The sequence below is a fragment of the Aegilops tauschii genome, chromosome 5 (genome assembly GCF_002575655.3).
Source record: "Aegilops tauschii subsp. strangulata cultivar AL8/78 chromosome 5, Aet v6.0, whole genome shotgun sequence".
NCBI lineage: Eukaryota > Viridiplantae > Streptophyta > Magnoliopsida > Poales > Poaceae > Aegilops > Aegilops tauschii.
This window is the reverse complement of record NC_053039.3, coordinates 4,090,797-4,104,271: the sequence shown is the minus strand read 5'-3', so window position 1 is coordinate 4,104,271 and position 13,475 is coordinate 4,090,797. Positions and strand designations below refer to the sequence as shown.

The 13,475-nt window shown below is 44.0% G+C and overlaps 1 pseudogene; it reads right to left on the bottom strand.

Annotated features, from left to right (window-relative positions):
* Nucleotides 1-1,645: 1,645 nt before the first annotated feature.
* On the bottom strand, nt 1,646-11,533 carry LOC109745896 (uncharacterized; annotated as a pseudogene).
* Nucleotides 11,534-13,475: the final 1,942 nt, after the last annotated feature.

Sequence of the window (13,475 nt, the reverse complement as noted above, 5' to 3'; positions counted from 1 at the left end):
AGCATCCCCAAGCTTAAGTCCTGCTCGTCCTCGAGTAGGTAAATGATAAAAACAGAATTTTTGTTGTGGAATGCTACCTAGCATATTTCTCAATGTAATTTCCTTTATTGTGGCATGAATGTTCAGATCCGAAAGATTCAAGATAAAAGTTTAATATTGACATAAAAATAATAATACTTCAAGCATACTAACAAAGCAATCATGTCTTCTCAAAATAACATGGCCAAAGAAAGTTATCCCTACAAAATCATATCACTAGTAGAAAAAGGGGCATTTGTCCCGGTTCATAAAGCTCATCTGTCCCGGTTGGGGAACCGGGACTAAAGGGTCATTACTAATGCCTAGGCCTTTAGTCCCAGTTCTTATACTAACCGGGACAGATGGGCCTCCACGTGGCCGGTGCTGCGAGCCCAGGCAGGAGGCCCTTTAGTCCCGGTTGGTGGCACCAACCGGGACCAATAGGCATCCACGCGTTAGCCGTTCAGGGGCTAGGGTTTTTGTTTTTGTTTCTGAAAGGGGGGTGGATTTGGGGGTTTTGTATGGTTAATTAAGGTGTTTCATATATTGTGTTAGGTAGCTAATTAATTAGTAGAGAGAAGTGTCCTCTCTTATCTCCGTGCTTGGTCGACGCTACGTACTATACGTGTAGAGAGGCCCTCAACACGCTAGATAGTAAGAAAATGAAGGAAACCATTAAGTACAGAAGTTCGTCATGCATACCGAGAGAAGTGATCGACCTCTCCTTCTCCGAGAGATTGGTCGAACAACAAGTTTTCGTATTATCTATCCGACGCTATTGGCTACATACATATACAATATGTAAGATCTCTTACAATCCCCTAGCATTTGAACTCAACTTCCACATGGTATTCTCCAGCTTTATTGATGACGTGGTCAAGAAAGAATCCCGCCAATTCCTCTTGAATTGCTTTCATGTGATCTTGTGGTAGGAGTTCATTCCGCATCTGCCACGTCTAATTTGAAGAAGGGGGTTAATACATATATATGAATGAAACTCAACAGAAATGATGGTGTAATAAAATAAAATTGTGAATATTATTGCTTACGCACTTCATATTGTCTTTTAGAGTAGCCCCGCTTATCTTTGCAAGTCACGTTGTAGATGAACTCGCACACGTAGTATCCACAGTAATCATTCCCTTGTTCCTGCCACAAGCACTTTACGAGAAATAGAGGTCAATCAAACTGATAATGAAGCATTATAAATGGCATTGATGAAAGTAGCTAGAATCAACGGGAGATGCGCGCAACTAGCTAGCTAGTAGTACTTATTTTCGGGTATGTATATCGCAGCTCCTTCGGCAGTCCCGGAGCTTCTGCGGTGAAATATTTCCAAACCCTGCAAGACAAAGAAAATAATTATTACTTGAGATATCAGGAAATGAACAAAAAGTTGCCGATATGGTGCGATAATGATCGATTGAACTTGTTGAGAATTTTAGTCATGTCCGCATAGGTCCCGGATCTTTTTGTCTCGAGTCTAAGACGGTTACTAGTCCCCGCTCAAGCTTAATCTCCAGGAGAATATAGTGGAAGCTGCGCATGCATGCATAACTCATCAATTACATTACTATAACCTCGCTCGAGTAATAAGGGAAACTGAATATGCACATGACAGTAACACTCACTTGAAGTTGTAAGGAAAGAGTATTAAATCTTTGTTTTGATTTATTAGCAATGATTTGAGCAAGTTGGCCTCGGCATCTTGGGCGCTCTTTTTAACCAGAAATTCATCTATGAGATTTGTGTTAATGAACCCAATATCAGACATTTCTGCTTTTCTGCACCCGACGATCCTCAATCTGCATAATATAGTGAGGATAATTATAAATACATGCAATGAAAGAGCTGAGCTATATATAGAGACTTAATGACAGAAGTAGTACTTACAGACAGTAGCAAGTGACCATTAATTTATCGAGGGCCTTTTGATTGAAGAACTGGAAGAACTCCTCAAATGGAACATGCAACAAATCAATTCCAACGAGGTCGTGCTCATCTTTAACTCTCAGATACAAAGTATTCGTCCCCCAGACTCTCTACAGGTTTTCATGTACCAATCATGGAATCTTCGCATCATCGTTGTTAGAGATTTTTCATCTTTGACGAGAGGCTTCCCGTACTCGTATGTGTGTTCGTCCACCTCCAAGAAATCATAATGTACATCGTCGGGCAGGTAATCTCCAAGATTGCTATAACCGGGCACCATCCCCAGAGGATTAGCGACGATGTCGCTAGACACATTGAGCGGGGGGCACGATTGGTTCGCTTGTTCGCCGAGCTGGGCAATTTTTTCCCAGCTGCTCGTCGTTCTTTTAACCTTTGAGCACTGACAGTACTTCCCGACCGCTCCGCTTCGAGATATGCCTTTTCAGTAATGCACTCATAGTTGGTTTTCAGTGGAGACTTTGGTGGTTTCCTCAGGGCATCGATAGTGCGCTTTGCTTTCACCGGATCTACCTTCTCCTCCGGAAGTGGATGTCTCTCTGCTTCCGCCCCTTCAAAAAGGTCCTTCACTCCTTTTGCACGATCTTGTTGTTTTCTTCAACGGTCATCTCGTACGGTAACTTCTCTAGAGGCTTGAGAGGTGGACCGTATCTGTATTGCCTCCCGCCTCCCGCTGTACTGCTAGATGCCGGAGCAGACGAAGCGGCTGCGGCTGTCTTCTTTCATGCTTGCTTACGAGGCGGAGGAGAAGGACTACGACGCGCCGGAGCAGCCGGGGCGGCGGCGGGTCTCTTCCGCCCTTGCTGGCGAGGCAGAGAAGGAGGAGGCTGGTGGCTGCTCGGGCGCGCCGGCGCAGGCGGAGAAGGAAGGGGAGTGCCGCCACGCGCCGGAGAAGGAGGCTGAGTGCCCTGATCGTCACTCGCCGGAGGAGGAGGCGGTGGAGGAGGCGAAGTGCCCTGACTCGCCGGAGGAGGAGGAGGAGGAGGCGGAGGCGTCCAGTTCGGAAGGTTGACGGGTGCTACCTCTTGAGCACTGCGTTGGTTTTCCCTTGAAGAGGAAAGGGTGATGCAGCAAAGTAGCGTAATTATTTCCCTCGGTTTTTGAGAACCAAGGTATCAATCCAGTAGGAGGCTATGCGCAAGTCCCTCGCACCTACACAAAACAAATAAATCCTCGCAACCAACGCGATAAGGGGTTGTCAATCCCTACACGGTCACTTACGAGAGTGAGATCTGATAGATATGATAAGATAATATTTTTGGTATTTTCGTGATAGAGATGCAAAGTAAAATAAAAGCAACGGAAATAACTAAGTGTTGAAAGATTAATGTGATGGAATATAGACCCGGGGGCCATAGGTTTCACTAGTGGCTTCCCTCAAGAGCATAAGTATTTTACGGTGGGTGAACAAATTACTGTTGAGCAATTGACAGAATTGAGCATAGTTATGAGAATATCTAGGTATGATCATGTATATAGGCATCACGTCGGACACAAGTAGACCGACTCCTGCCTGCATCTACTACTATTACTCCACACATCGACCGCTATCCAGCATGCATCTAGAGTATTAAGTTCATAAGAACAGAGTAACGCTTTAAGCAAGATGACATGATGTAGAGGGATAAATTCATGCAATATGATAAAAAAAAACCATCTTGTTATCCTTGATGGCAACAATACAATACGTGCCTTGTTGCCCCTACTGTCACTGGGAAAGGACACCGCAAGATTGAACCCAAAGCTAAGCACTTCTCCCATTGCAAGAAAGATCAATCTAGTAGGCCAAACCAAACTGATAATTCGAAGAGACTTGCAAAGATAACCAATCATACATAAAAGAATTCAGAGAAGATTCAAATATTGTTTATAGATAAACTTGATCGTAAACCCACAATTCATCAGTCTCAACAAACACACCGCAAAAGAAGATTACATCGAATAGATCTCCACGAGAGAGGGGGAGAACATTGTATTGAGATCCAAAAAGAGAGAAGAAGCTATCTAGCTAATAACTATGGACCCGAAGGTCTGAGGTAAACTACTCACACTTCATCGGAGGGGCTATGGTGTTGATGTAGAAGCCCTCCGTGATCGATGCCCCCTCCGGCGGAGCTCCAAAACAGGCCCCAAGATGGGATCTCGTGGGTATAGAAGGTTGCGGCGGTGGAATTAGGTTTTTGGCTCCGTATCTGATCGTTTCGGGGTACATAGGTATATATAGGAGGAAGGAGTACGTCGGTGGAGCAACGTGGGGCCCACGAGGGTGGAGGGCACGCCTAGGGGGGTAGGCGCGCCCCCCTACCTCGTGGCCTCCTGGAAGATTCCTTGACGTAGGGTCCAAGTCTCTTGGATCATGTTCGTTCCAAAATTCACGTTCTCGAAGGTTTCATTCCGTTTGGACTCCGTGTGATATTCTTTTTCTGCGAAACTCTGAAATAGCTAAAAAACAGCAACTCTGGGCTGGGCCTCCGGTTAATAGGTTAGTCCCAAAAATAATATAAAAGTGAATAATAAAGCCCAATAATGTCCAAAACAGAAGATAATATAGCATGGAGCAATCAAAAATTATAGATACGTTGGAGACGTATCAAGCATCCCCAAGCTTAATTCCTGCTCGTCCTCGAGTAGGTAAATGATAAAAACAGAATTTTGATGCGGAATGCTACTTCGCATAATTTCAAAGTAATTCTTCTTATTGTGGCATGAATGTTCAGATCTGATATGATTCAAGATAAAAGTTTAATGTTGACATAAAAACAATAATACTTCAAGCATACTAGCTAAGCAATGATGTCTTATCAAAATAACATAGCCAAAGCAAGTTATCCCTACAAAATCATATAGTCTGGCTATGCTCCATCTTCCCCACACAAAATATTCATATCATGTACGACCCCGGTTTTAGCCACGCAATTGGTTCATACTTTTAACGCGCTTCAGCCTTTTCAACTCTTACGCAATACATGAGCGCAAGCCATGGATATAGCACTATGGTGGAATAAGGTATAATGGTAGGGGTTATGTGGGAAGACAAATAAGGAGAAAGTCTCACATCAACGAGGCTAATCAACGGGCTATGGAGATGCCCATCAATTGATGTTAATGCGAGGAGTAGGGATTGCCATGCAACGGATGCACTAGAGCTATAAGTGTATGAAAGCTCAAAAAGAAACTAAGTGGGTGTGCATCCAACTTGCTTGCTCACGAAGACCTTGGGCATTTGAGGAGGCCCATCATTGGAATATACAAGCCAAGTTCTATAATGAAATTTCCCACTAGTATATGAAAGTGACAAAATGAGAGACTCTCTATTATGAAGATCACGGTGCTACTTTGAAGCACAAGTGTGGTAAAAGGATAGTAACATTGTCCCTTCTCTCTTTTTCTCTCATTTTTTTATTTGGGCCTTTTTTTCTCTTTTTTTATGGCCTCTCTTTTTTTTAGTCCGGAGTCTCATCCCGACTTGTGGGGGAATCATACTCTCCATCATCCTTTCCTCACTTGGGACAATGCTCTAATAATGATGATCATCACACTTTTAATTACTTACAACTCATGAATTACAACTCAATACTTAGAACAAAATATGACTCTATATGAATGCCTCCGGCGGTGTACCGGGATATGCAATGAATCAAGAGCGACATGTATGAAAGAATTATGAACGGTGGCTTTGCCACAAATACAATGTCAACTACATGATCATGCAAAGCAATATGACAATAATGGAGTATGTCATGATAAACGGAATGGTGGAAAGTTGCATGGCAATATATCTCGGAATGGCTATGAAATGCCATGATAGGTAGGTATGGTGGCTGTTTTGAGGAAGATATAAGGAGGTTTATGTGTGATAGAGCGTATCATATCATGGGGTTTGGATGCATCGGCGAAGTTTGCACCAACTCTCAAGGTGAGAAAGGGCAATGTGCGGTACCGAAGAGGCTAGAAAATTGTGGAAAGGTAAGTGTGCGTATAATCCATGGACTCACATTAGTCATAAAGAACTCATATACTTATTGCAAAAAATTATTAGCCCTTGAAGCAAAGTACTACTACGCATGCTCCTTGGGGAAGGGTTGGTAGGAGTTAACCATCGCGCAATCCCGACCGCCACACAAAGGAAGACAATCAACAAATACTTCATGCTCCGACTTCGTTACATAACGGTTCACCATACGTGCATGCTACGGGAATCACAAACTCCAACACATGTACTTTCAATTCCACAATTACTCAACTAGCACAACTATGATATTACCACCTTTATATCTCAAAACAATTACCAAGCATCAAATTTCTCATGATATTAATTAAAGAAAATTGCCATGCTATTTTAAGACTCTCAAAATAATATAAGTGAAGCATGAGAGATCAATAGTTTCTATAAAACAAATCCACCACCGTGCTCTAAAAGATATAAGTGAACGACTAAAGCAAAACTATATAGCTCAAAAGATATAAGTGAAGCACATAGAGTATTCTAATAAATTATGAATCATGTGTGTCTCTCTCAAAAGGTGTGTACAGCAAGGATGATTGTTGTAAACTGAAAGGCAAAGACTCAAATCATACAATACGCTCCAAGCAAAACACATATCATGTGGTGAATAAAAATATAGCTCCAAGTAAAGTTACCGATGGAAGTAGACGAAAGAGGGGATGCCTTCCGGGGCATCCCCAAGCTTTGGCTTTATGTTGTCCTTAGATTATCCTGGGGGTGTCATGGGCATCCCCAAGCTTAGGCTCTTGCTACTCCTTGTTCCATAATCCATCAAATCTTTCACCCAAAACTTGAAAACTTCACAACACAAAACTTAACAGAAAATCTCGTGAGCTCCGTTAGCGAAAGAAAACAAAGACCACTTCAAGGTACTGTAATGAACTCATTCTTTATTTATATTGGTGTTAGACCTACTCTATTCCAACTTCTCTATGGTTTATAAACTCTTTTACTAGCCATAGATTCATCAAAATAAGCAAACAACACACGAAAAACAGAATCTGTCAAAAACAGAACAGTCTGTAGTAATCTGTAACTAACGCAAACTTCTGGAACTCCAAAAAATCAGCCAAAATAGGACGACCTAGGAAATTTTTTTATTGATCAGCAGAAATTGTAATCAATATTTTATCACGTTCTGGTGATTTTTAACAATTATTTTCATGAACAGAAAGTTTCTGGAATTTTCTGCAAGATCAAATAACTATCATCCAAGAAAATCCTATAGGTTTAACTTGGCACAAACACTAATTAAAACATAAAAACACATCCAACCAGAGGCTAGATCAAATATTTATTCCTAAATAGAAGCGAAAAGCAAAAAAACTAAAAATAAAATTGGGTTGCCTCCCAACAAGCGCTATCGTTTAGCGCCCCTAGCTAGGCATAAAAGCATGGATAGATATAGGTATTGCCATAATAATGGTACCGCAAGTCATGAAAACTTTTCTCATATTCTCTATGTTAAGCAGCAAGTTTTCTTTGAGGCAAGCAAAAATAATCAAAAGGGCTAAATTTAATGGGACAAAAGTCCCCAAGATCAATCTCGGGAGGTATGGGTTCCTCCCTTGGCCCTTTGTATTGCACAACCAATTCATCATTACAAGCATTCTTTTGGCAAAAAGTCACAAGCCTTTGTTCAAGAGAAAAACCTAATCCATTATTCTGAATAGCAAAATCATCATTAAGCTCGGAAATTCTATCAACTAGAACATCGGCTGGAACCTTTTTCCTAAGATTTTCATTATAAGCAACATGATCCAAAGATTGTAAACACATCATGTCTTCTTGATTAAAAAGGATAGCTTCTATGGGAGGATGGCTAGCATCTACCCTATAATGCGCAAAGATTTCTCTAGCCTCTTTCATTATGAATCTAAACTCATCAGCCAAAAAGATAGTGGCGGCACGCTTACCAGAAGAATGCTCAATATTAGAAAATTCTAGGAAAATTCTTTGTATGCAAGGATGCATATGAAGAAATTGCCTTTCAAGTTCAACTACAAGCAAAGATATTGCATCCGCAAGGCTACTAGTTGTATGAAGAATAAAGACACCCATAATGGGCAAAGCGCCGGCACAAGTAAAGAAATCTTGAATAACTCCTTTCCCAATAATATTGCCACTACTGACTCGAAACTTTTTGATGTGCAAGATAGTAGGTTCCTCAAGAGGATCATCGAAAGCATCAAAATTTCCCAAGTTGTTATTATTGCCTTCATTAGCGATAACCTCCCCAGATTCAGACATGGCGAAAGAAAGACGAGCGAAAAGAGGCAAACGGAAAAGAGAGGGTGAATAAAACGGCAAGGGTGAAGTGGGGGAGAGGAAAACGAGAGGCAAATGGCAAATAATGTAATGCGGGAGATAAGGGTTTGTGATGGGTACTTCGTATGTTGACTTTTGCGTAGACCTCCCCGGCAACGGTGCCAGAAATCCTTCTTGCTACCTCTTGAACACTGCGTTGGTTTTCCCTTGAAGAGGAAAGGGTGATGCAGCAAAGTAGCGTAAGTATTTCCCTCAGTTTTTGAGAACCAAGGTATCAATCCAGTAGGAGGCTACGCGCGAGTCCCTCACACCTACACAAAACAAATAAATCCTCGCAACCAACGCGATAAGGGGTTGTCAATCCCTACACGGTCACTTATGAGAGTGAGATCTGATAGATATGATAAGATAATATTTTGGTACTTTCGTCATAGAGATGCAAAGTAAAATAAAAGCAACGGAAATAACTAAGTGTTGAAAGATTAATGCGATGGAAGATAGACCTGGGGGCCATAGGTTTCACTAGTGTCTTCTCTCAATAGCATGAGTATTTTACGGTGGGTGAACAAATTACTGTTGAGCAATTGACATAATTGAGCATAGTTATGAGAATATCTAGGTATGATCATGTATATAGGCATCACGTCCGAGACAAGTAGACCGACTCCTGCCTGCATCTACTACTATTACTCCACACATCGACCGCTATCCAGCATGCATCTAGAGTATTAAGTTCATAAGAACAGAGTAACACTTTTAGCAAGATGACATGATGTAGAGGCATAAATTCATGCAATATGATAAAACCCCATCTTGTTATCCGCGATGGCAACAATACAATACGTGCCTTGCTGCCCCTACTGTCACTGGGAAAGGACATCGCAAGATTGAACCCAAAGCTAAGCACTTCTCCCATTGCAAGAAAGATCAATCTAGTAGGCCAAACCAAACTGATAATTCGAAGAGACTTGCAAAGATAACCAATCATACACAAAAGAATTTAGAGAAGATTCAAATATTGTTCATAGATAAACTTGATCATAAACCCACAATTCATCGATCTCAACAAACACACCACAAAAGAAGATTACATCGAATAGATCTCCACGAGAGAGGGGAGAACATTGTATTGGGATCCAAAAAGAGAGAAGAAGCCATCTAGCTACTAACTATGGACCCGAAGGTCTGAGGTAAACTACTCACACTTCATTGGAGGGGCTATGGTGTTGATGTAGAAGCCCTCCGTGATCGATGCCCCCTCCGGCGGAGCTCCGGAACAGGCCCCAAGATGGGATCTCGTGGGTACAGAAGGTTGCGGCGGTGGAATTTGGTTTTTGGCTCCGTATCTGATCGTTTGGGGGTACGTAGGTATATATAGGAGGAAGGAGTACGTCGGTGGAGCAACGTGGTGCCCACGAGGGTGGAGGGCGCACCCAGGGGGTAGGCGCGCTCCCCTACCTCGTGGCCTCCTGGAAGCTTCCTTGACGTAGGGTCCAAGTCTCCTGGATCATGTTCGTTCCAAAAATCACGTTCCCGAAGGTTTCATTCTGTTTGATATTCTTTTTCTGCGAAACTCTGAAATAGGAAAAAAAAAAAGCAATTCTGGGGTGGGCCTCCGGTTAATAGGTTAGTCCCAAAAATAATATAAAAGTGAATAATAAATCCCAATAATGTCCAAAACAGAAGATAATATAGCATGGAGCAATCAAAAATTATAGATACGTTGGAGACGTATCAATGAGCTCCTTCCGCCATAGGCATGGAGTCTTCAGACAAGAACCCAGCCGAGTCTCCCCGTCACCCGTAGGGTGGTCAAGCTGGAGGTCCTCAAATCCTTCTGTGATTTCATCCACCATCACCTTAGCATATCCTTCTGGAATCGGCCGGCAGTGAAAAGTTGCGCCAGGTTCAGGAGGTGCAACAGAGCCAATAGCCGCCTTGACTTTCAATTCCATCCACTTTGTCATAAGGTGGCAATGCTGAGACTCCGTGATAGCATCTACGGGGTAGCTAGCAGGAGCCGTGAAGAGAGGCTCCTGAAGCAGCTCCGTGGAAGCCATGCCGCTTCTCCGCTGAGATGGCGGGGTAGCTTCGGGTGTAGTTTCGGCAGGTCGCATGCTGCGAACTGCGTCTCGTTCCTCTAGCGCTTGTACCCTTGCGTGCAGCGCCTGTAGTTGGGTGAACTCCTTTTTCTTCTTCCTCTCCCGGCGTTTGTAACCGCCTGCGTCGAGAAATCCAGCCTTCCACGAAAGGGAGCCTGGCGTGCCTCGTGTCCGTCCGGGGTGCTCAGGATTCCCAAGGGCCTCTGTGAGCTCGTCATTCTCTTTGTCCGGAACGAAGGTCCCTTGCTGCGCTTTTTTGATATACTCCTGATGTTTCTCGATGGGTGTGTTCAGGTGCTCGTTGGTCCAAACGCACTTCCCTGTTACAGGGTCCAATTTTCCCCAACCCCGAAGAACCAAGTCCTGCAACGGTCTGGCCAGCGTCGCGTCTCTGGTTCGACCCCTTTATCAATGAGGTCATTCTCAGCCTTGTCCCACAACGGCCGGGCTTTCAGGTAGCCACCTGACCCCGTGCGATGGTGATGCTTCTTCTTTGCAGCATTCTTCTCGTTTGTCGCTGACATCTTCGCTGCTCTCTCAGATTTCTTTTTGGTGACAAATGCGGGCCACTGATCTTTGATCTTCTCAAATCGGCCGATGAGTTCTGGAGTCTTGTCTTGGTCGACAAACGATGATTTCAGCTCATTCTTCCACCTCGTGAATAGCTCAGCCATCTTCCTAAGAACATAAGCCTTGATCATTGGCTTTTTAACTGGATTCTCTGGATCTTCCTCTAGCGGGAAGGTGAAATTTTCCTACAGCGCGGTCCAAAGATCAGCTTTCTGCCTATCGCTGACATAAGACACCTGAGAGTCTATGTCCTTAGGCTTCAACCATTGCTCGATGCTGATCGGGATCATGTCCCTAACTAGAACCCCGCACTGAACATTAAATTTTTGCTTGGTCCGGAGGGGTTCAATCGGTTGGCCTGCGCGATCAATTTTGATGATCGTGTACCTTTCATCCGTGCGCAACTTTCTCTTCAGGCCTCGTCTCGTTACCGAAGTGTTGCTTCATCCGGAGGGCTAGAAAAGAAGAAAAAGAAGAGAGTTAATATGTGTACATACCAAAAACAATTAATGCATCAATTAGCTATATAGTCAGCACATGCTTAATTAATTAATATATATACCTGGCCGGACTCCATTCGGTCACCGGAGCCGTCATCATGGTGCCCTGCCCCCTCCATTCGGTCACCGGAGCCATCATCATGGTGTCCTTCCCCCTCCATTCGGTCACCGGAGCCGTCATCATGGTGTCCTTCCTCCTCCATTGTTTGATCATCGTCGTAGCCTGCTTCTTCATCCTGTCTTTCCAGACCATTGGTGCATGTGTCATTGAGAAACGACAAGACGGCATCACTTCCGTGTGCGATTATCTCCCCCAACACCACTTCTTTTGCTTCGTCTCGGGGGTGCGGATCCATAGTTTCTGCAATATTTACAACATGGCAATTATTATTCAAATATTTACAACACGGCAACGCTTCAAGGGTTTGGGGTGGCCTCAACAACGCTTCAAGGGGTTCGGGGTGGCCTCAACGACAACGCTCTTTTAACTTGGTAAATTTGGGTGGCCTCAAGAGAGTTTGTCGGTCGGGTAGGGGCGCGGCGGGAGGGGGTAGGAGACCGACATTATTTTTTTCTAGGGTTTGGGTGTCCTCGAGAGTTTTGGTCGAGCGAGAGGGCTGGGGGGGGTGCTCCCGTGGTATAAATTATCACGGTCGAGAGGGGGTATATATATCGACCGCCCCTCATGTCGAAGTTATCCGGGAGGGGGTTATATCGACAACGACAACATACATACATGGGAAAATAATGTTATCGGGGAGGGGGTATATCGACCCCCCCCTCGTGTTGAAGTTATCGGGAGGGGGTATATCGACAACGACGTACCCGATAAAAAATAAGAGGACGAAGAAGAAATAAAAAAAGGAGAAGAAGAATGAAATAGAGGAGAAGATCGAAGAAAAAAGAGAAGAAAAAAAGAGGAGAAGAAGAAGAAATAAACTATTTTTTCTTCTTCTCCTCTTCTTTTTCTTCTCTTTTCTTCTTCTTATTTATTTCTCCTCTTCTTCTCCTTTCTTCCTCTTCTTATTTTCCTTTTTCCTCTCATTCTTTTTCTTCCTCTTCCTTTCCTAGCTAGATATATAAAACTTTTCTTAAAATGTAACTTTTGCATATATAAAACTTTTTCTTCTTCTTCCTTCTTCCTTCTCTTCCTTCTTCCTAAATATATAAAACTTTTCTAAAAATGAAACTAACCTAAAATGTACTAAATCAGAGAACATATATAGACAAAACTTTTCTAAAAAACTAACTTTTGCATATATGAACATATATACACAGAGAACATACATACATATATACATTTTTATAAAAATGCAAAAAACAAATCATCATATATATATGAACAAAAAATCTGAAAAAAAGGACATATAATCATATATACACACATACATATAATCACACATATGCACATAATCTGAAAAAAAATATCATATAGATGAAAAAAACAGAGAGGAAGGCCGGCGGCCGGACCGAACGTGGCGGCGGCTTGTGGTCGGGGCAGGCCGGGGCGTGGGGCGGCGTTGAGGTAGGGGCTCGGGCCGGGGCGGCGTGTCGGGGCAGGGCAACGGCGCGGGGTGACGGCGACGAGGAGTGGGCGGCGACGAGGAGCGGGCGGCGGGGCGCCGACGGCGAGCACGGGCAGCCTGGCGACGTCGGCGAGCACGGGCAGCAAGGGCGCGGGGCGGCGACGGCGAGCACGGGCAGCCTAGCGGCGTCGATGAGTCCTGTTTATATACGGAGAGCATTGGTACCGGTTCATCGAAGCAACCGGGACCAATGCCCCTCTTTAGTCCCGGTTGGTGCCACCAAACTGGACCAAAGTTCTCTTTTCAGCAGCCCAAATGGCGGGAAGCGGCGGCCTTTGGTCCCGGTTGGTGGCGCCAACCGGTACTAAAAGGGGGGAATTGGTTCCGGTTGGTGGAACGAACCGGTACCAATGCCCACCTTTAGTCCCGGTTGGTGCCACCAACCGGGACCAAAGGCCGCGCACAGCGGCGTGGTGGTGGGAGTTTAGTCCCACCTCGCTAGTTGAGAGGGGCGCGTAGTGGTTTATAAGCCCCA